The following is a 7,825-nucleotide window of genomic DNA, read 5'->3' as shown; positions in this document are numbered from 1 at the left end:
TTATGAACTATCAGCTTCTGCTCCTCATTTAGTTCAGATATAAACTTGATCAGCAGACTGATATGATTAATTTCGGTGACCTGGTGGACACAATGAATGAATTAGAATTGGGAAAAACAAGAATATGTCACAGAGCAATTAAATTAAATTAAGGGGAGAAAAGAGCAGTTTGAATAAATTTAGTTTTGGGGGATATGATTGTTGTGCTTACTTTTAATCTCTTAGCTGCATTATGCTCATTTAATTGAGTGTCAAGATGCTGCTGGTTGCTCCTCTTGTTGATGAAACTTTGATCTACAGAACCCATCTGCACATAACAACACAAAAGTTATAGCAAGAGTAATGCCATGACTACCAGTCTATCAAGAAACAATCATTCTAAAAACCATTTTACTATGTACATTTTAAAAAATAAAGCATATTAGGATGAAATTATACAAAAAGTCAACGTTATTAAGAAGAAGAAAAAAGAAGCATTGTCATCAACAGACAGAAAGAACATAGTGAATATATTGACCAAAGGTTATATCAATAAGACTTGTCCATTGTGATTCGATTTTGAAATTTTAACTCTGTTTCAATATTGAACAAATAATAAAAAAATTACATGGCAATGGAGCTGCAAGGCCACAGGGCATCACCACAACAGTAGGGGGGAGAGATAACAAATAGAGACTAGCATTTTGATTATCGCTACATGTGAAAAAGTTGTACTGGAAGTAAAAATACTATGCCGTGCCTGAATCACATTTGATTGTTAGGATTGATAGTACTGAAAGTAAAATTCAGAATTTCACATGTCAAAAATGCTGCTCTAGTTTGGCCACGTTTGTCAGCTGTGATGCACATGCTCTTTTGTATTACATACATGAAAACTTACGTTAGTTGTTTCCAAAAATAATTGTCATATAACATCTGAAACAAAAATGCAATGCCTTCAGCAACTGTCACCAACAAAAAAATATTGATTGAGCAATTCCTATTTGTGCCAGAGGAGTAGAGACGAAATAACAAATTGTACACCTGCTGTCATGTTGCACGGCTATGTAGCAGAGCATCCCAAACCAGTTCCATGGCAGGATTGAGTGAACTAGGCATAGATCTTTAAAAGTTTCAGTGCAGTAGGCTAAGATTTTGATACTAGGTTAATTAATTCATTTATCTGACCGAAAACAACAGTAGGAACCTAGTGGGTAGAATCAAAGAACTCCCTAAGATTTAGTAGATCCACCATGTCTGAAGCATTTAGGGATAAAAAGCTCAACCTAGGGTTCGTAGTTTCGCCAGAGGTACAATCTAGAAGCTACGGAATGACAGAGAAAAGAGATTTCAAAGGGCAAACCTGCGTTGATCTTGGCGAAGAGTAATTTCCCAACAGGGCATCCAGGAGAGAGTCGGCAGTCGCCGGAGCAAGAGATAAAGAAAGAGTGGAAGAGAAATGGGGAATTTTCCTGCCCGTGGTTTGTTTTTGACAAATAAGCCCCTCTGTTTAAGCACGTTGCCAGTACTTTTCGAAAAAACACCTTGCAGCAGCTTTGAATTATTTTTTAGGTCCCTATGGAAATAAGTCAGGGCCCGCAAGTAAGTGACTTGGTAGGAAAAGACTCTGAACGAAAGAAAACAGGGGAATTGTTCTAGATACCTCTCGACTCTCTCGACCAGTCCCGAAGGGGAGGAATTGGCGGCGCCGATGGCGGCAACGGAGCCGCCACCGGCGGCGGCACATATTTCCGGTGGGGAATTCTCCGGCGTGGATGGGAGGACATCAATTCCACCAGTATTGGCGTCCATGGGAATCGAAAACCTACGTTCTTCAAGCCGATCGTCCAGATCCCAGGTTCTTTTCTTCATCTGCTATGTTCTTATGTTAGATATAAAAAGTGCAGACATAAGACGTTGTTGCTCTTTTAGAAAGTCAGTACAGAAACTATGTAGATTATATAGACTAATGTACTGGCAGTCTGCATACACTTGTTATATGCTGAATTCTCTGATGCATCTGACTTCTGAATTGAGATGGTATGGTATGGCATGGCCGGGGGCTCTGAACCCTGTAGTATCCCTGGATAAAAGGCATCATCTAACTCTTTGGGGTATTCTTTCTTCTCTCTGCCCATGTCCTTTCAGTTTGACAAGATAGACAGTCACAGGCTATGCATGTTTTTCTTGTCCTTCTGGCTACTTCCTTGATTGCTAGGAGAAGGTTCATGCATCATGTCCTACATCTTCTCTCAGTAAATTTCGTCTTGCCATGCCACAAAAGTTGATGTCCGTTTAGGTGGGGGGAAACGGCATGGTTAAATCCAAGGGAGGTACAACATGCTCTTCATTAAGCAATTTTGTCCAGACTAGTTGTCTGAAACTTTATGTAACTAGTCTACCCTTGCACCTGTATTTTGAACTATTTGTGATCTTATTGCCATCCAGTGTTAGCTACTACCTCTGTCCCAAATTAAAAGATGTTTTTGGTAAGCTAAATAGCCTACCAAAAACGTCTTATAATTTGGTACAGAGGAAGTACCATTTAACATCTGGTCGAATGCACAATTAATTATGGGAGGTTCTGTTGTTAACGCTCTTCAAATATGTCAAGATTTCATAGTACTTGTGCCTAGAATACCAAAAAATTGAGAGAAAAAGGGACATGTCTGACAGTGGTTGCCTTTTTTATCCAGAATTTTGCTTATTTATTCATAACAGTGTATGCTGAATTCTCTGATGCATCTGAATAGATGTGTATATTCTTAGCTGCCTAGTGTAGGGTCAGACAGTACATAATCAGATCAACAAAATCCTTAAAACATATGCACTATTTTGTAAACATACAAGGTTCAAAGAAGTAGTAGATCGTTGTGGAGGACAGTTATATTTTGTAATGATTGCATAAGTTAATTTTAGTTTCAATTAATCAGGTACCCAAAATATAAAAAAAGTGTACTGCTATGTGGCACCGTTTGTGCTCTGTAATTCACAAAATGAAGGAAAAATTTATGGATTCACTCTGGTTTAGAAGGGCTAATTATTATGTGGTTAATTTGGAATTGAAGAAACTATGCTGTTATTTTATTAAATTTAATTTATGGCCACAGAATAGACGAACCATTAGTAAATTTCCTAGTGAGTAAATCTTTTACGTCTCCAAAATAAACTAGTTCTCAAACAACCTGATAACTGAATCATTGTTGAATAAATATATCCTTTGAATCAATTGAGTGTAAAACATTGTGCACTGAATATGATTAAACTGATGATCTTCAGTTTAATAAGACCAAGTCTTGTTCTTTTAAATTCAATTGTGTATTGCCTGGACAGTGAATATATGGTATCCACTGAGCTTTCTGAAAAGGTATTTTATTTTTGTGTTAGGTGCTTTCAAGTGGAAGAACTAGAGCAGTAAATAAGAAGAAACCAGTGAAGAGCAAAGAAAAAGCAAATATGCTAACTACGAGTGATCAAGTTGATAAAAGTTTAGGAGAAAAAATGATGTATGTTTTGTTCACTGATATTTCGAATTACCCAATCAGGTTGTTTCTATACACAGTTGTGAAAAAGAAAGTTTATTAATAATATATTTGCTCTGCTTGATGCAGGGTGATGATGTTATGCTTGAATTTGACCAATATGTAATGTATCATGAAATGAAGAAGAAAACAGAGGTTAGTAAGTGAAGTTCGTGGGCACAACAATTTTTTAGTGAAGTTCCTGCTTAGGGAGAAGTCTTTGTTAAAAAAATTAATATAGACTTGCTTGTATATTTCAGGAAGTACTAAGTAGTCAGGAATTGATGTTAAGTCAAGAAAAATTTAGCACGCATGACAGATTTGAATCAATTATCCAAGAAGTTATTACTACACAATGTGTTGTAGAAGATGTCACTGAGCGAGATGATAATGAAGAAGATAAAGATGGTTCAAATGGTCAAGACATTGAAGAGGTATATCAAAGAACACTAAAAATAGTCTGTTTATAAGAATCTGTTATTTTTATGTGCATGGTTGTTTAATTGCATGTTTTGCTCCAAAAATTGTAGATAAATTTTCAACAGCAAAAAAATTGTGCTGGAGTTTCTGGTCCTTCTTCTATTGTCATAAGTGGAAATCAAGATGCTGAACTAGCAGGAGATAATATATCTTCTATTCAAAATGACAATGCAATGAGCGTGGTGCTTGGTTCTGATAAGGTTTGTGTTGGAAATATGCCCTAGAGGCAATAATAAATTGGTTATTATTATATTTCCTTGTTCATGATAATCGTTTATTATCCATGCTAGAATTGTATTGATAGGAAACTCAGATACATGTGTGGATACATAGACAACACCATGTCCCTAGTAAGCATCTAGTTGACTAGCTCGTTGACCAATAGATGGTTACGGTTTCCTGACCATGGAGATTGGATGTCGTTGATAACGGGATCACATCATTGGGAGAATGATGTGATGGACAAGACCCAATCTTAAGCCTAGCACAAAGATCGTGTAGTTCGTATGCTAAAGCTTTTCTAATGTCAAGTATCATTTCCTTAGACCATGAGATTGTGCAACTCCCAGATACCGTAGGAATACTTTGGGTGTGCCAAACGTCACAACGTAACTGGGTGGCTATAAAGGTGCACTATGGGTATCTCCGAAAGTGTCTGTTGGGTTGGCACGAATCGAGACTGGGATTTGTCACTCCGTGTGACGGAGAGGTATCTCTGGGCCCACTCGGTAGGACATCATCATAATGTGCACAATGTGATCAAGGAGTTGATCATGGGATGATGTGTTACGGAACGAGTAAAGAGACTTGCCGGTAACGAGATTGAACAAGGTATCGGGATACCGACGATCGAATCTCGGGCAAGTACAATACCGCTAGACAAAGGGAATTGTATACGGGATTGATCGAATCCTCGACATCGTGGTTCATCCGATGAGATCATCGTGGAACATGTGGGAACCAACATGGGTATCCAGATCCCGCTGTTGGTTATTGACTGGAGAACGTCTCGGTCATGTCTGCATGGTTCCCGAACCCGTAGGGTCTACACACTTAAGGTTCGATGACGCTAGGGTTATAAAGGAAGTTTGTATGTGGTTACCGAATGTTGTTCAGAGTCCCGGATGAGATCCCGGACGTCACGAGCAGTTCCGGAATGGTCCGGAGGTAAAGATTTATATATGGGAAGTCCTGTTTTGGTCACCGGAAAGGTTTTGGGTTTTATCGGTAACGTACCGGGACCACCGGGAGGGTCCCGGGGGTCCACCAAGTGGGGCCACAAGCCCCGGAGGGCTGCATGGGCCAAGTGTGGGAGGGGACCAGCCCCAGGTGGGCTGGTGCGCCCCCCCACAAGGGCCCAAGGCACCTAAGGGGAGGAGGGGGGCAAACCCTAAGGGAAGATGGGCCTTAGGGCCCATGCCTGGTGCGCCTCCCTCTCCCCCTCCCCTGGCCGCCCCACCAGATGGGATCTGGGCTGGCCGCCGCCCCTAGGGTTGAACCCTAGGTGGGGGCGCCTCCCCCTCCCTCTCCCCTATATATAGTTGAGGTCTTTGGGGCTGCCAACACATGAGTTTCTGACCTCTCCCTGGCGCAGCCCTACCTCTCTTTCTCCTCATATCTCGCGGTGCTTGGCGAAGCCCTGCTGGATCACCATGCTCCTCCACCACCACCACGCCGTTGTGCTGCTGCTGGATGGAGTCTTCCTCAACCTCTCCCTCTCTCCTTGCTGGATCAAGGCATGGGAGACGTCACCGGGCTGTACGTGTGTTGAACGCGGAGGTGCCGTCCGTTCGGCACTAGGATCTCCGGTGATTTGGATCACGACGAGTACGACTCCTTCAACCCCGTTCTCTTGAACGCTTCCGCTTAGCGATCTACAAGGGTATGTAGATGCACTCTCCTTCCCCTCATTGCTGGTTTCTCCATAGATAGATCTTGGTGACACGTAGGAAAATTTTGAATTTCTGCTATGTTCCCCAACAGTGGCATCATGAGCTAGGTCTATGCGTAGTTACTATGCACGAGTAGAACACAAAGTAGTTGTGGGCATCGATATTGTCAATTATCTTGCCGTTACTAGTCTTATCTTGATTCGGCGGCATCGTGGGATGAAGCGGCCCGGACCAACCTTACACGTACGCTTACGTGAGACCGGTTCCACCGACTGACATGCACTAGTTGCATAAGGTGGCTGGCGGGTGTCTGTCTCTCCCACTTTAGTCGGATCGGATTCGATGAACAGGGTCCTTATGAAGGGTAAATAGAAATTGGCAATTCACGTTGTGGTTTTGGCGTAGGTAAGAAACGTTCTTGCTAGAAACCTATAGCAGCCACGTAAAAACTTGCAACAACAATTAGAGGACGTCTAACTTGTTTTTGCAGCAAGTGTTTTGTGATGTGATGTGGCCAAAGGATGTGATGAATGATATATATGTGATGTATGAGATCATGTTCTTGTAATAGGAATCACGACTTGCATGTCGATGAGTATGACAACCGGCAGGAGCCATAGGAGATGTCTTTATTTTTTGTATGACCTGCGTGTCATTGAGAAACGCCATGTAAATTACTTTACTTTATTGCTAAACGTGTTAGCCATAGTAGTATAAGTAATAGTTGGCGAGCAACTTCATGGAGACACGATGATGGAGATCATGATGATGGAGATCATGGTGTCATGCCGGTGACAAGATGATCATGGAGCCCCAAGATGGAGATCAAAAGACCTATATGATATTGGCCATATCATGTCACTATTATTTGATTGCATGTGATGTTTATCATGTTTTTGCATCTTGTTTACTTAGAACGACGGTAGTAAATAAGATGATCCCTCATAATAATTTCAAGAAAGTGTTCCCCCTAACTGTGCACCGTTGCGACAGTTCGTTGTTTCGAAGCACCACGTGATGATCGGGTGTGATAGATTCCAACGTTCACATACAACGGGTGTAAGATAGATTTACACATGCAAACACTTAGGTTGACTTGAAGAGCCTAGCTTGTACAGACATGGCCTCGAAACACAGAAGACCGAAAGGTCGAACATGAGTCGTATAGAAGATACGATCAACATGAAGATGTTCACCGATGTTGACTAGTCCGTCTCACGTGATGATCGGACATGGCCTAGTTGACTCGGATCATGTAATCACTTAGATGACTAGAGGGATGTCTATCTAAGTGGGAGTTCATAAGATGAACTTAATTATCCTGATCATAGTCAAAAGGTCTTCGCAAATTATGTCGTGGCTCGCGTTTCAGTTCTACTGTTTAGATATGTTCCTAGAGAAAATTTAGTTGAAAGTTGATAGTAGCAATTATGCGGACTAGGTCCGTAAACTGAGGATTGTCCTCATTGCTTCATAGAAGGCTTGTGTCCTTAATGCACCGCTCAGTGTGCTGAACCTCGAACGTCGTCTGTGGATGTTGCGAACATCTGACATACACATTTTGATAACTATGTGATAGTTCAGTTAAACGGTTTAGAGTTGAGGCACCGAAGACGTTTTGAAACGTCGCGAAACATATGAGATGTTTCGAGGGCTGAAATTGGGATTTCAGGCTCGTGCCCACGTCAAGAGGTATAAGACTTCCAACGATTTTCTTAGCCTGCAAACTAAGGGAGAAAATCTCAATTGTTGAGCTTGTGCTCAGATTGTCTGAGTACAACAATCATTTGAATCGAGTGGGAGTTGATCTTCCAGATGAGATAGTGATGTTTCTCCGAAGTCATTACCACCAAGCTGCTAGAGCTTCGTGATGAACTATAATATATCAGGGACATATATGATGATCCTTGAGATATTCGCGATGTTTGACACGACAAAAGTAGGAATCAAGAA

Source organism: Triticum urartu, chromosome 2 (assembly GCF_003073215.2).
Source record: "Triticum urartu cultivar G1812 chromosome 2, Tu2.1, whole genome shotgun sequence".
NCBI classification, from domain to species: domain Eukaryota; kingdom Viridiplantae; phylum Streptophyta; class Magnoliopsida; order Poales; family Poaceae; genus Triticum; species Triticum urartu.
The sequence above is the reverse complement of the archived record's forward strand: the minus strand, read 5'-3'. Positions refer to the sequence as shown.